The sequence below is a fragment of the Cupressus sempervirens genome, chromosome 11 (genome assembly GCF_028749045.1).
Source record: "Cupressus sempervirens isolate cs-2001-9-10 chromosome 11, ASM2874904v1, whole genome shotgun sequence".
Classification (NCBI taxonomy): domain Eukaryota; kingdom Viridiplantae; phylum Streptophyta; class Pinopsida; order Cupressales; family Cupressaceae; genus Cupressus; species Cupressus sempervirens.
Window position 1 is genome coordinate 656003927 of NC_143128.1, and position 17355 is coordinate 656021281.

The following is a 17355-nucleotide window of genomic DNA, read 5'->3' on the forward strand; positions in this document are numbered from 1 at the left end:
CCCATTCATCAACAACTAGCACTTCAAAATTCTTACCTCCAGGGTAGAAGGGGGGAATGTTGGTTTTGTCTAATTATAGCATCTAATGTTATCAACTATCAATTTGGAGACTACATCAACCACAACCGTCACCTTCCTCTCCTCATTTATGAACACCTATTATTTTGCTCATTCCAAATACCCCAGTAGACTTTGGGGGGAATAATCTTCCACAATTTGATAAGCAAGGGGTGGGTGAAGGGGCCCTACTAGTTCACCAAATGCAGATTTTACCCCACACCTTAGAAGCAAATCTATAGTGTAGGAATAGGTGGTTGATGCTCTCTTCCTCCCTCTTACACATACAACACCTATTAGGTAATTGGAACACCCTCTTCCTCAAGTTGTCAATAGTGAGAATTTTCTCATGGATAGTGGTCCACCAGAAAATGTTGATTTTCAGGATTAAATACTTAAACCAAACATTTCCTTGCTCATTAGGTTCAAGGGATTTATAAAACATTAGCCTGTAGGTAGATTTAACCAAGAATTCCCAAGCCGAGGTGACCCTCCAAATGAACTCATCAGTCTTATCTCTTCCTGGGATCCTATACTTTTCCAGCAAAGAATTCAGCTCATCAATGAGGGCCCTTCCTATCAAGTCATTCCATTGCAACCTCATCTTCTTCCATTTTCTTCCTGGGCCAATATAATTTGCAATCATTCTACCCTCGATATCTTGGATGTTATATTGTAGGGATCCAAACTTTGTTCTTGACAAAGGTTTATTGGTAAGCCATGGATCCTCCTAGAAATTGATCTAATTACCATTTTCCACAAGCCACCTTACACCATCCCTCAAAAGGGTTCACCCTAGATATTAGAGCCCATAAGAAGACCATTTCTCCAAGTACATTGAGAGAAATAAAGATTACCAAGGTACTTAGCTCTCATTATATTACACCAATTAGAGTCTCCCTTCATTAGATTCCACCCCACCTTTGTGAGAAGCACATTGTTCAAATCAGTCATCTTCCTCACTCCCAAACCTCCCCTATGCTTATGTTTATAGATTGTATCCCAACTGACCAAGTTTAATCTTATCTTCTTGCTTCCCCTAGACCAAAGGAAGTTACATTGAATTTTTCTAATTTATTGGTCATGCATTGAGTAATTTTGAATATGTAAAGGAAGTACACTAGTAATCCTTGGAGAGAGGAGATCAAAAGTTGTAGTTTACTTGCACTACTTAGATTTTTGCCTTTCCATCCAATCAGCTTCTTCTCCAGCCTTTCCAAAATGCTATTCCAGAAGTTAACACTAACCTCTTTCATAGTTAAAGGAAGACCCACATAAGTATTTAGTAACTCAACAACATTACAAGGAAGAATATTAACAATCCTTTGTTGAAGGTCTGGAGGGGTATTAAAGAAGAACACTTTACTTTTGTCAAATTTGATCCTCTATCCTACATTCATAGCATAAATCTCCAACATCGACTTCCAAGCCCTAGCATCTCCCACCGAGGATTCCCCACTAAGGAAGGTATCATCCACAAATTGTTGGATCACTTTTAGAGGTAAGGTGGATGCAAGTTTAATCCCTTTGATTATCTCCCCCTCCCACTTACTCATGAATGCTCTCCCCAAAACTTTAGTCACCATTATGAACAAGTAGGGGGGTATAAGGTCAACCTACCTAAGTCCTCTCTCCCCTCCAAAGTTTCCCCATAATGACCCATTAACCATCATAGAATAGTTAATAGTTTCCACCATTGATTTTACCATTCTAATAACCTTTTGACTTCGACCAATCTTCTCCATAACTTTATACATAAATGTCCAATTGACCCTATTGTAAGCTTTAGAGATGTCAAGTTTTAGGGCCATACCAGGATTACCACTTTTATCCATAGAGTGCAAAACTTGATGCATCATTATTGTAGCATCCAGGATTTGTCATCCTAGGACAAACCCATTATTGGTTTTCCCAATAAACTTATGTAGTAGTGGCTTCAACCTATTTACCAAAATTTTAGAAAAAATCTTGCAAGTGGTGTTACAAAGGCTGATCGGTCTAAAATTAGATAGAACCTCTGGGTCTTTCACCTTGGGAATTAAAGCAATGAATGTTTTATTGAGTTGTTTGAGGAGCTTCCTAGACCTCAAGAAGTCACAAGCTTCCCAAAGGAAATCTAACTTGATTAACTCCAAAAAGTGCTAAAAGAACGCTAGCAGGAAACCATCAGGACTCGAGGATTTATAGGCTTTCATGGAAAACACTGCTCTCTAGACATCCTCCTTAGTCACCATCTACACAAGCTCTTCGTTCTCTTTTGTTGAGATCACCAAGGGCATAGTCTCAATTAGCCACTTCTGATCCTCCTCTCTAAAGTCCCTATGTTCTTCCTTAAAGGAATTCCTGAAGTAAGCTATCGCCCAGTTCCCTGTCTCTTCATGTTTGTTCAACTTCACATCATTATCATCTCTAATGCTATCAATAGTGTTTCTCTTTCTATGGATTGAAGCTGATCTATGAAATAACATAGTGTTCCTATCCCCCTCTTTAAACCATGACTCCCTTGATCTCTGTTTCCAATAAATCTTCTTTCTACTCAAAGTTTCTTCCAAACTTTCCTATAGTTCCTCTCTTCTTGGATCATGTTATCTATTGGTTTTCCTTCCCCCATAACTTTTTGGAGTTCCGCTAACTTCCCTTCCACCTCCACCTTGGTCCTAAAGATGTCCCCAAAAAACCTTTTTTTCAGGGCACCACATTTCTCCTTACATGGTCAAGTTTAACAGAGAGTTGATACATTTTTGTCCCTTCTATTCTTATCCCCCACCACTCAGCCACTCTACAGCTAAAGTTAGGATGAGATTGCTAATAATTTCATATCTAAAATGTCTTAGGCCCCCCAAAGAATCTTTTTTCCAATTAAAAAGGAATGGGGTGTGATCTAAAACCATGTAAACTTCACTCCATGCATCTCCATATTCAAAAGATCATTATCATTTACAAAGTCATCCAAATCCTTCATACTATTAGTAAAATCAATCATTCCTCCAATTTTCTTCGAAGGGTACAAAGGTGAGTTGAAATCTCCCATAAAAAAGGTATTCTTATTTTGAGAAATAAAAACTAGTAGCTCCTCCCATAAGCCATATCTACCATTTCTTTTGTTAAGGGCATAAACGTTAATAATATTCCATTTCCTATCACGTATCCTATGCTCAATAATAAGATAGAACTTTGAGCTATAGATAAGACTACCATTACTAGCATCTAGATTTCAAAAGATTGCCACTCCTCCTGGAGCACCTTTTGGTTCACTATAGGAAAACTTTACCCCAAGCCAAACAAACCTTGCCATATTAACCAAGTTTGTAATGCCTCGCCAAGGGATCCAAAGAATTAACCTAGAATTTCACTAAGTTTGGTAGCTTTTTTTTTTCTAACATGAAATTAAATACCACATATAACTTATAAACAATAACAGAAGCAATAGCAAAATCCATCTGAAAGAGAACATAATTTTATACAAAAAGTTTTAATTTATTTTAAATAATTAAATAATAGAAACATCATAGAATTAATAATTCAGTATAATCATAACAAATAGACACTAAACAGTCCCAAATTTAAACATACGAAGGTCCAACTAGAATAATGACTTTAAATAACCAAATACCAAAGCCAAACAAAAGAAATGGGACTTTTACCTTAAATGAATAAATTACATGAAGAAGGGTGGCTAGCTGTTTGGAAATCTACTTATTTTTCTTCTCTCCCTCCTGTCATCCAAGAGAACATGCAATGAAAGAAAAATATCATCAAAATAAGAAAATATGAAAAGTATTGTTCTAGCTTTAAAAAAATTGGAGACATCAAAACATAAAATCTAGATTCTAAACAAATCAAAACATAAAATCTATGATTTAAACTAAATCTCATCACTTACACATCATAACAATACGGTCCACCTTAGTCATGTGGACAGTCTTGGGGAAGAGGTTGCAACAATGTATTTGGATCTAGTTCATCACTCTTTCTCTCTCTCCCTCTCTCTGTATTCAATCTAATGAGCCAACTGGATCTGCTTGACATTTTAATGTCTCAAGTATTGCCTCGTGGTCTGACTCGCGAACTTTCCAAAGATTCTTATTATTTGGTTTTTCACCATATTTTATCAAGTGGACATTTGATGCGACAACAAGATTTGAATAATGAAGAATCTTCCTCTTTGTTTGCCAATCCTCAAATAACCACAAGTTAGGGTTCTTCATAGAATATCGTCTAAGCCATGTGCCGGTTACAACCACCACACCGACATGGTACTCTAAACCTTCACCATCTATAACTGTGTGATCCAATTTTTTTTTGGCTTGAACACAACGACACAAATAATAATCTGTCCCTTCTTCATTGTCTTCAGGCGCAATAACAGCAAAAATATAGCCTACAGTGACAAATGTGGTCATTAATTCAGAAAATACTTGCGTAAAAGTTATAAAGTTACATATTGAAATTACAAAGATATATAAATATATATATTACCAGGTTGCACTAGATCAGACAAGTGGTCAAAGTCAATAGACGATTCCATCTGTACCATTTCCAGTGCTTGTGGGGGACGATAGGTGTCAATTGGGTCCAAAACCCGTATATCCCATTTGTCCACCCATTCAGTCGACTCACAGTCATCCCAATTTTCCTCTGCACATGATGGACAATAGCATGCCATTTTTCGTGTGTGGATACTCCATGAACCTGCATCAAAGCTTCTAAAAGAGTGCAACTCACTGGATCCTGTTAGTGTGCAACAATCCTGATATGGTGCAATGTTAGTATTATCTATCAACCAAAAAAATCTACGAACTGTAGACTCACCTTCCTTACCTGGACCCATTGTAGCGTTACACCACTGGACGATGGATTTTGCATCTGTCAATATTGCTCCATCTTTGTACTTTAGTTCTTCACGAGCTAAGGCTCTTTTGATGCATGCGCCTGCACCATCGTGCTCTCCCTTTCCATGACCAGCCTCTATGAAATTCCACATGTATTGAATTCTACACAACTTGTGCATCTTGCTCAACCAATAGAACATCTATGCATTCTTGGATTGAGATGCACAATTGTCTGACCAAATAATGTACTGATGATATGTGATGCCCTTGTTAGCCAAATCTCCATAAAATAGTTGAAAACAACCATGTACGAACTCTGTAGAATGTGATCGATCATCGCTGATGTAAAAATGGTACTCCCTCAAAATCTTCCTATAATCCTCTGTACTTGTAGGTGAATGCATGAATGTTATGTGAACAAATATGGAAACCTGTTGAGAAGTATAATACTTTGCTTGCACCTCATTTTGTGGTTGTAGTGTGTAGTTCTCTGCGAAATCTACAACCGAAACAATGGTATCCAGTGGAAACGTATCCTTGCACAACTTGAATTGCAAATCTAGCCATTGACCTCTATGGGTATGCCTTACATACTCGTAAATAATGTTTTCACGAAAAATCTTCATGAACTCATACACTGGAATCTTTTCAATGACTAAATCACATCTTTTACCATGTTTCCCATCTTTTAGAGCATATGTCACTATCTTAAATTTTTTGTAATCTACTATTTCATTTCCAATTGCATGTGTACAATCCATATGTTGACAAGTTGATAAAAGTTGCAAAGAACCACAAAATAAGCACGTACCATCCAAGCATGATGTCTTGTAAAATTGTTGGCCGTCCCTTATTTCACATAAAATGTTGGATATGAATTCCCTTGAAGATCTTGGTGGCTCATTTATGTCACAATCCTGCAAAACAAACTGAGAATGCAAAATTACGCATATATGCCTAAAAACATCAAAATGGTTAGAAAATTCAATATGTATCCTACAATAACAAGTTGTGCATGTGTGATTTATCTTCACATAAAAAAGTTTACCCATCTCAAAAAATCTTTGACTTATTCAAATTTGAGGATACATACCAATAAATTTTGCAAAAAATAGTGTCTGATTTGTGTCCAAAAAAATTTTCGCATGTGGCTCGCGATTTTGGCTACCAATCCTCCTTCTTACAACATCTCTTTGATTAGGGAAAACACATGTGTTATTTTTTCAAAAATCTTCGATCAATGATTTCAAGGCTTCACTAATTTCTTTATCCTTTCGCGGTAGTCTACTGCTAAATGTCCATAACTCATTTTTTGTTGGATCTTCCAATCTCTCACGCCTTAGAATGGCTCTCCTTAGAGTACCTCTACCAATTTTTAATATTTTGTTTGTCTTTCTCATGAGTCGAGCTTTCTTCATTTGGCTACTTACTATTGTCGATGTAAGTACTCGTCTTGCGATATTACTATCTTTGGTGCGTGATTTAGAACCCACTTTGTCATAAGCATTCATTAGATTCTTTACAATGTTTTTTTCATTTGAATCATCCATCGTTCTTAGCCCAAGAATCTTCATGATAGGCCTAAATTTTAAATTCCTCATCATTTCAACAAATAATTGGCATTGACCTATAATATTTAATTCATCAAAAAATAATCTCCACATACGATTAACTTTTCTTTGACAAGTACGCTTGCTAATCTTGTCAGGCATTGATTTCAAAATGTTACTATCAATATCAATCAAATATTTTGGTCTTCTAAAACAAATTCTAGAAGGTGTTATAATCTCTTCAATTCTCTCAACATTTTGAACATCAACATAAGGTTGAGTGTATTGCGTACCTTGAACCGAAGATGATGTGCCTTGGCAATAAGATGCAAAAGATGGAATATCACCTACTTGATGTGTTGATGTTGTGCTTTCAACATGACATGATGGAGTGTGTATATCATCGGATCTACAAATTGGTGTCTCTTCAACATGAGAGGACGATATGACTTCAACATTGGAAGATGGTGTAGCGGATGATATGACTCCAACATTAGAAGATGGTGTAGCTTCACAATTCAATTGTCTTCTTGAGCATAGCAGTCTCATTCGTTCTCTTTGTCTTTCCAATTCTTCCTCTTTGTTTCTTGGTACCGGTGGTTTTTGATCCTCTTCGAAAGTCAATTCTTCATTATTGCTTTGCAATTTTCTTTGCTCATGTAGTAATTTCATTTTATCTCTTTTAATTGCCAAATCTCTCTCCCTATCTTCATTTGTTTGATTTTTTGGTTTCTTCCTTGGCATGATGATGATTTCTACATGTCAAATTATTCAAACATTTGAATTACTTAAAATGTGTAAATTACAAATTATTCAAATACATATAAAAATTATAATTATTTGAATGAATACACAATATATATAAAATGACTTTTCAAATTTCTAACCATTTCGAAATAACATTTCATTGAAACATACAAATTTCAATGAATTCACTATATATTAAACAACATGTCAAATTATAATCAAATTTGTATCTATATATCAACAAACAATATTTAAAATAGATTGCACTAACCTTTTCTATACAAGGAATATTCAAAAAGTCTTCAAATCGTGTATCCAGTGATTGAATTTGGTGTTTGCTAGCTTCCAAAAGTGTTTTCCACCTTGAAATAGTGTTTGCCACCTTGAAAAAGTGTTTGTTGTGTTGAAAACCGCAATTTCTGTCAGGATAACAGAGTGCAGAACAGAACAAAAGTAGAGAATGAATGAAATGGGCCCCAAAGTTATTTTTTGACCATTTTTAGGTGATTTCACATAGCGCGTACACACTATGTGAGAACACATCACTCTCCACCCTCCCTACTCTCTCTCTCTTCCTACTCTCTCTCCCCTCTCCCATCCCCTACACTCTCTCTCTCTCCCCTCTCCCATCCTTTACTCTCTCTCGCTCTCCCTCTCCCACTGCCTACTCTCTCTATCTCTCTCACCCTCTCTCCTCTCCCATCCCCTACTCTTTAGATCTCTCACACAAACTCCCATCCTCCCTCTCCCACTTCTTACTCTCTCTCTCTCTCTCCCCCATCTCCCTACTCTCTCTCACACTCTCACATCTGCTACTCTCTCTCTCCCATCCCCTAAACTCTCTCTTTTACAGATACACACTCCCATCCCCCTCTCTCTCTCCTCTCCCATCCCCTACTCTCTACTCTCTCTCCCATCCCCTACTCTCTCTCACACACTCTCTCCCATCCCCTACTCTCACTCTCTCTCTCTCTCTCCCATCCCATTCTCTCTCTGTCACCTCCTACTCTCTCACACACTCTCTCCCATCCCCTACTCTCTCTTACACACACTCCCATTCACCCCTCTCTCCCATCTGCTACTCTCTCTCTCTTGGGCTGCTCTCTCTCTCTCTCTCCCCTCTCCCACCACCTACTATCTCTCTCTCTCCCCCTCTCTACTCTCTCTCTCCCATCCCCTACTCTTACTCTCTCTCTCTCCAATCCCCAACTCTCTCTCACACTCTCTCCCATCCCCAACTCTCTCTCACACTCTCTCTCATCCTTTCACTCTCTCTCTCTCTCATCTCGTACTCTCTCTCTCTCTGCCACCTCCTACTCTCTCTCACACTCTTTCCCATCCTTTCACTCTATCTCTCCCATCTTGTACTCTCTCTTTACCACCCCCTACTCTCTCACACACTCTCACACTCTCTCCCATCCCCTACTCTCTCTCTTTCATAGACACACACACACACACACACTCCCATCCCCCCTCTCCCTTCTCTCCCATCCCCTACTCTCTAGATTTGTCACATGCACTCCTATCCCCCTCTCTCTATCTCCCTCTCCCTACTCTCTCACACTCTCTCCCATCCCCTACTCTCTCTCTCACACTCTCTCCCATCCCCTACTCTCTCTTACACACTCCCATCCGCCCCTCTCTCCCATCCGCTACTCTCTCTCTCTCTCTCTCTCTCTCTCTCTCTCTCTCTCTCTCTCAGGCTACTCTCTCTCTCCCCTCTCCCATCCCCTAAACTCTCTCTTTTGCAGATACACACTCCCATCCCCCTCTCTCTCTCCCCTCTCCCATCCCTTACTCTCCAGATCGCTCACACACACTCCCATCCCTCTCTCTCCTCCTCTCCCACTCCCTCTCCCACCACCTACTATCTCTCTCTCTCTCAAGTTCTCTCTCTCCCTCTCTACTCTCTCTCTCTCTCCCATCCCCTACTCTTACTCTCTCTCTCTCTCCAATCCCCAACTCTCTCTCACACTCTCTCCCATCCCCTACTCTCTCTGACACTCTCTCTCATCCTTTCACTCGGTCTCTCTCATCTCGTACTCTCTCTCACACTCTTTCCCATCCTTTCACTCTGTCTCTCCCATCTCGTACTCTCTCTTTTCCACCCCCTACTCTCTCTCACACTCTCACACTCTCTCCTATCCCCTACTCTCTCTTTCACACACACACACACACACACACACACACACACACACACTCCCATCCCCCCTCTCTCTTCTCTCCCATCCCCTACTCTCTAGATTTTTCACATGCACTCCCATCCCTCTCTCTACTCCTCTCCCACTCCCTCTCCTAGGTCACCTACTATCTCTCTCTCTCAAGTTCTCTCTCTCCCTCTCTACTCTCTCTCTCCCATCCCCTAATCTTACTCGCTCTCTCTCCCATTCCCAACTCTCTCTCACACTCTCTCCCATCCCCTACTCTCTCTCTCACTCTCTCCCATCCCCTACTCTCTCTCACACACTCTCCCATCCTTTCACTCTGTCTCTCCCATCCAGTACTCTCTCTCTCTACCGCCCCCTACTCTCTCTCTCTCACTCTCTCCCATCCTTTCACTCTATCTCTCCCATCCTTTCACTCTGTCTCTCCCATCTTGTACTCTCTCTTTGCCACCACTTACTCTCTCTCACACTCTCTCCCATCCCCTACTCTCTCTCTTTCACAGACACACACACTCTTATCCCCCCACTCTCTTCTCTCCCATCCCCTACTCTCTACATCTGTCACGCACACTCCCATCCCCCCTATCTCTCTCCCTCTTCCTCTCCTACCACCTACTAGATCTCTTTCTCTCAAGTTCTCTCTCTCCCTCTCTACTCTCTCTCTCTCCCATCCCATCCCTTACTCTCACACTCTCTCTCTCTCTCACACTCCCATCCCTTAATCTCACTCTCTCTCTCCCATCCTGTACAAGCTCTCTCCGCCGCCACCTACTGTCTCTCTCACACTCTCACACTCTCTCCCATCCCCTACTTTGTCTCTCTTACACACATTCCCATTCCCCCTCTCTCTCTCTCCCTCTCCCACTCCCTCTCCCACTGCCTACTTTCTCTCCCCCATCCCCTACTCTCTCTCTCCCCTCTCTCATCCCCTACTCTCTCTCTTTCATAGACACACACTCCCATCCCCCCTCTCTCTCTCTCCTCTCCCATCCCCTACTCTCTAGATTTGTCACACACACTCCCATCCCCTCTCTCTCCCTCTCCCACTCCCTCTTGCACCACCTACTATCTCTCTCTCTCTCTCTCAAGTACTCTCTTTCCCTCTTTACTTTCTCTCTCCCATCCCCTACTCTCACTCTCTCTCTTCCATCCCCTACTCTCTCACACACTCTCTCCCATCCCCTACTCTCTCTCTCTCTCTCTCTCTCTCTCTCTCTCTCTCTCTCTCTCTCTCTCACCCCCATCCTGTACAAGCTCTCTCTACCACCCCCTACTCTCTCTCAAACTCTCACACTCTCTCCCATCCCCTACTCTATCTCTCTTATACACATTCCCATTCCCCCCCTCTCTCTCTCTCTCTCTCACTCCCTCTCCCATTGCATACTCTCTCCCATCCCCAACTCTATCTCTCTTACACACTTCCATTCCCCCTCTCTCTCTCTCCCTCCCACTCCCTCTCCCATCGCCTACTATCTCTCTCTCTCTCACTCACTCTCTCCCTCTCTCTCCCATCCCCTACTCTCACTCTCTCTCTTTGCCACCCCTACTCTCTCTCACACTCTCTCCCATCCCCTACTTTCTCTCTTACACAAACTTCCATCCCCCCTCTCTCTCCCTCTCCCACTCCCTCTGCCATTGCCTAATCTCTTTCTCTTCCATCCACCCTCTCTCTCCCTCTCCCACTCCCTCTGCCATTGCCTACTCTCTTTCTATCCCGTCTATCTCTCTCTCCCCTCTCTCATTCCCTAGTCTCTCTCTTTCACAAACACCCATCCCCCCTCTCTCCTCTCCCATCCTCTACTTTTTCTCTCACTCGCTCTCCCTCTCCCACTGCCTACTCTCACTCTCTCTCACTCTCTCTCTCTCTCTCACTCTCACTCTCACTCTCTCCCTCTCTACTCTCTCTCTGCTACCCCCTACCCTCTCTCACATTTTCACACTCTCTCTCTTTCTCTCTTACACACATTTCCATCCCCCCTCTCTCTCTCCCTCTCCCACTCCCTCTCCCATTGCCTACTCTCTCTTCCATCCCCTACTCTCTCTTCCATCCCCTACTCTATCTTCTCCCTCTCCCATTCCCTACTCTCTCTCTTTCACACACATGCACTCCCATCCTCCTCTCTCTCGCTCTTCCTCTCCCACTCCATCTCCCACCACCTACTCTCTCTCTCCCCCATCCCCTACTCTCAATCTCTCTCTCCCAACTTGTACTCTCTCTCACACTTCCTCTCTCTCCCATCCCCTACTTTCAATCTCTCTCCCCCATCCCGTACTCTCTCTTTGCCACCTCTACTCTCTCTCTCACACTTCCTCTCTCTTGCATCTTGTACTCTCTTTTCCACCCCTACTCTCTCACATTTCCTCAATCTCCCATCCTATACTCTCTCTGCCACCCCTACTCTTTCTCACTTCCTCTCTCCCCTCTCCCATCCCCTACTTTCTCTCTATCTCTCTCACACAAACAAATAGCCATTCCCTCGCCCCACCCCCCCCTAGCTCTCTTTTGGTTTTGGTTTGCAATTTAGGTCTCAATAGTGCGTGCGCACTACCTCGAATTCAATAGCGTTTTAATAGCGCATGCGCGCTATAGGGTTCACACGCTATTCAAAGCTTTGCATTAAAACCAAGCCTAAGGCTTGGTTTTGCCTTGGAGATCCAACCCAAAGGTTTGGAGTTTATAAACAGGTCTGAGACGTGTTTTCCAGCAAACATACAAAAAATGATTGATTTTTCTTGTGTGCTCCCCTTCAAGATTTCTCGTGGTTGGGTATCGATAAGATCAGGTTACATAACATTATAGGTCTCTGTGTTAGCTATCTAACCATATAATTTATTTTTAATTTGAACTATTTTAAGTCTTTCATCTATAATTTCTTTTGAATGTATGTTCATTTTTTGTCAAAAACCACCATGTACTAATTGGGCTGTAGATTTTAGCTCATTCATCGAATTTTGTAACAACTTAGTTTTTTAGAAACTAGACTCCATTCTACACACTTTGAAAAAAAGAAGTTTTGATTTTAGATTAGTTTTCAATCATTTCTAGGGGGAGCACATAGATATTTCACATTTTTGGGATGGGTCTAATTAAAAAATTCATTAAAAAAAAAATACACATTATAAAATTACCCAAAAAATCTGGGATATACTACATAGTGTTAGGTAACTTTTGACTGGAGTGATTAAAGAATTTCAAAAAAAAAGTTAAAATTTTAGGGGGGCCACACTTTGTACTATGTTATGTTTTTTTGGAATAAACAGTACCACTTTCTATGGCCCCCTTTTTTGAGGACCTAAAACTAAACCATTTTGAAACAAAATTAGTAGTTTAGAAACTAGATTCAAAGGACTACGACTTTTGTTTTTGTCATATCTTAAAATTTTGAGCGTAACTATCTTCAAATTCTTGTTGAAGTCCAGAATTTGCTGATTTCAGGAAAAAGGTGTCCACTTATACCCCCCTTTTGGCACCACAACTTTGTGCACTTACCCTGATTGTCATGGTTTACTATTCTTCATTGGGAAATCAATATTCTTGTTTGAAAGATTGGATAAAAGAGATTGCCCAGGAGAGGGAGAGCTATTTATGAGGACTTTACTAGAAAAGTGATTATGTCTCGTAAGTTATATGATCCCTATTTCCAAGCTATGTGATTGGTTTCTTTTGGCATCCCTTTATCCCTTTTATGATGCAGTTGACCTTGTTCTCTATGTGATCGTTGCTAGTAGTTTGGATTTTGCCCAATCCTATATAGAAATAAGTAAGGGGAGAGAATTTGACTCTATCTCAATATATCTCTCTTGTTGGTAGGTTGAATGGAGGCAAAGAATCATGATGTCATTGGCATATTAAAGCAACCACTTGCCTCTAGGACAACATGCATGGTGCATGTTGAAAAGCTGCCTTATCACTCGCTTTAAGACATTGGTTCTAGGCCATTGACCTCCTTCTATCAAGGAAGAAATCAAGGAGTATGGAGCATGCTTTAATTGTCTAATAATTCGATGCATGCCCATGAAATAATAAGGTAGTTCATTAGGAATTGTACTAGCTAGAAGCATCGATGAGTATTACATATGGTGGTTGAACTTACATGCTTTAGGGGGATAGCAAGGGCACTCCACCAATAGTTCTGATGTAGGTGAGATAAATTCCTATTGAGATCCTCTAGCTAGTAGATCAGCAATAGGGGCATTCACTCTACACTACAAATTCCTACCAAATTGATTAGTTGGTACACCTAGATTGGCTCTTCACTATTCCACCTTTGTCAAATTGATGCTAACAATAGATGAGAAGTTGTGTCATAATACTACCAATTTCTTCTTTTGGGGAATAGAGATCATATCTGTAGAACTCATTCTATGTTAGTCCTGCTAGAAATGACTGGTGATTCGAGCGAAGAAAAGATTTTCTTATCCTGCCTGGTAATTGAATATGGAGTTGTCTCATAGATTGAAGCCCTAGGAAGAAAGGGATAATGGAATCCATTTAACCATTAATGACTAGAAAATCATCTTTTCATGTTAAAGGGTAATGATAAATGGGAAGAGAGTTTCACCACTGGAAATTGGGGTACAACACACAGACAATTGGAGTGATTCCTCCTTTTTGTTGACTATGAACCCCATCTATGAGATTGGTTCTCAGATGTGTTGAAGATTCTAGCTGCAATAGAGATCTTTATCTCTGAGTTTATAGAAATATGAACATTATGGTCATTTTCAACTGAAGAAGATATTTATGATAATATTTGAAACAATATTTTTTGGAGAGACGTGTCTTGCGAAAAGTCTTGTATTTGGAAATTGAGAGACCTTCGCGCATAATATGAAGAGTCTCATTTCAATTTGTATATGCGGTTCCTTAGTGTATAGAGTAATCGTATCAAGTGAAAACATTGATTATTAATAAAAGAGATTTTTTCTTTCGTACCATGCCGTGGTAGCTCGTTTAAGACCATATAGTGTTTTCTTCAGTTTACATACATAAGAATTTTTTTCATGAGTAATAAATCCTTCAGGTTGTTCGATGTATACTTCTTCAATTTCATCATTTAGGAATGCAGTTTTCATATCCATTTGGTGTATCTTCCACCCTTTGGATTCTGCAACAGCTATAATGGTTCTGACAAAGTGTACTAGGCAACTAAAGCAAAAATGTCTTCATTATCTATTCCTTCCTTTTGTGAGAATCTGTGAGTTACAAATCTGGCTTTGTATTTTTCAATGTTGCCATTTGGTGCATGCTTGATTATGAATAGTCATTTAGAAGAGACAACTCAACTATCTTTGGGTTTGGGTACAACACCCCACACATCATTTTTAAATATGGATTGATATTCTTCAATCATTGCATCTTTCCAAGGTTCACATGCAAATACTCCTTCAACTTTTGTAGGCTCTTTTTTGATGAGTTCAGAGAGTACTGCACATAGCACGAATGGTTCCTTGTTCTTTTGTTTTCTTTGACTGCTTCATCAGGTTCTATATGATTTTCTTCTATCATTTTTCTTGCACAAAGTGGTATCTTTTTATTGTTAGGATTTTTGGTATTCTTTGAATTTGGATTAGGAGGTGCAAGATTCTTAGTATAAATCTCCCTCTCATTCCCTACTAGAAGGTTCTCATCTAGTTTAGTAGTAGGTTCTGAGTATGATTCGTTAATGTTCTTGGAGAGATTAAAAGCAATGCCTTCTTCAAATTGTTACATCTCTACTAATTTCAATAGTTCTTTGTCCAGGGACATAGATTCTATAACCTTTGGATGATTCACTGTATCCGATGAATATGCCCTTCTTTCCTGATGGGTCTAGTATAGTTCTCTTTTCTTTAGTAATGTGAATATATACAAGGTACCCAAATATTCTTAGGTGGCTTAAATCTGGTTTGTTGCCCGTAAATACTTCTTCAGGAGTTGAATTTTTCAATATTGAGTGAGGACATCTATTTTGGTTATAAACTGTAGTGTTAGAGGCTTCAACCTAGAAGGTGTGATGATTTTTGATCATGCATCATAGCTCTGGCTGATTCAATAATAGACCTATTTTGTCCCTTCCGTGACTGCATTTTGTGGAGGATTATATGGTATGAAACCCCCCCCCCCCTTAATCGCAATAGAGATGCAAAAATCTTTAAAGATTTCTGAAATGTATTCACCCCCATTATCGAATCTTAGCGTTCTGATTTTTTGTTCAGATTGGTTTTCAACTAGTGCCTTAAATTTTTTGAATTTGGATAACACTTTGGTTGATTCTTTTTTTTTAAGGAAGTAAATCCAAGTTTTCCTAGAATAGTCATCTATTAAAATTACATAGTGGAAGGTACAGACATTAGACCACATAGATCAGTATCAATGAGTTCAAGTATAAATTTAGATTTGTGATGATTTTTGGGGAAGGACTCTTTTGTGCTTTTACCTAGGGCACATCCTTTGCAGATATCAGAATGATAAGGTTTTAAACTAGGTGACCTTGTTACTATTTTTTCTATGGATGATAAAGCACGAAAATGAAGATGACCTAGTCTTCTATGCTAGATTTCATTCGTGTTTGAGATTTCATGATTTAGGGCTAGATTTTGATGGTTACAAAGTATGTACAAGCTTCCATCTTTAAATTCGATGGCTATAGAATTCTTAATTTTGGAGTTCTTTGGCCATGATAGTACTTTATCTTCTTGGAATGTGATATGATACCCTTGGTGTGCAAGGCCTGAGATGGAGACCAAATTTAGGTTTATACAAGGTACAAAAAAAACATTCTTTAGTTGAAGAGTGATACCTGAATTTAGTTGAATTGAACACAATCCAATAACTTTTATCAGGTATGTAGAATTATCCTCGATTGTTACATCTTCAGAGGAGTATCCTTCAAAGTTTTTGAATTTATCTCTAAAACCTGTAATATAATGAGATGCTACACTATCTATAATCCAAGTATTCTTGTTGAAGTTTTGTTCATTTGAGAGTGCTAAGTAGAATGCAAAGTTTTCATCTTTTTCCTCTCTAACTTCTGCTAGAGTTGCTTGTATTTTCTTTCATTCCGGATAGAAGTAATGAGTATGACCAAATTTGTCACATTTGAAGCATTGTACTTTTGACCAATCTCTTTTCTTATAAGTTTTGTTGAATTCTTTTCTTTTTCATTTGAATTTCCTTTTATTTCCTTTATTGTTGGTATTAACTTGAAGAGCTTAAATATATCTCTCTTGATTTAAACTAATTCCTCTTGAAATTAATCTTGACTCTTCTTGATTACATTCATTTTTAAGTTCACATTTAGGAAGTTCAGGCCGTGAGCTTAGTCCACAAATAAAAGTTTCCCAAGATAAGGGTAGTCCTTTTAGTGCTATAATGCAAAGTACTTCGTCATCCATTTGACTTCCAATAGTTGCAAGTTGATCTTTTAACTTTGAGATTCTTAGGAAATAAGATGTAACCTGTTCTCCATTGATCATTTTGATGTATAATAGATCTTGTTTTAATGTTAACAATCTACTAGTGTTATTAATTTCAAAGGTATTCTTAATAGTGGAAAACATCTCATAAGCTGTTTTAAGGCTTGATATAGATGGGAGGATGTGGTCTTTAACTGAATCTATGATGATCTTCATAGCTTTATTGTTATGTCTTCTCCAATTTGTTTTGTCTGGATCATTTTCTGGCATAGATTTATCTTCCTCTATGTATTCTTCTAATTCCATTTCTCTTAGAATAATCATTACTCTTATTTTCTATGATGCCAAGTTGGAGGCTCCTTCAAGTCTGTCTTCCAGTCTTACGTGATTCACCATTGTTTTAGATTGAAGATAAATTTAAATCTGTTATGAGACTGACTGAATTTCTCTATCAGTGTGACTGATACCATGTAAATGTGATAGGATCTCTGATAGAGATAGACTGTACTGATTTCTTCTCTATTAACTTATACAGATCAGGAATTGTAAAGTTCTGATATAGAATGTTGATATAGAATTCTGAGTATCTCTTATATATAGAATTCT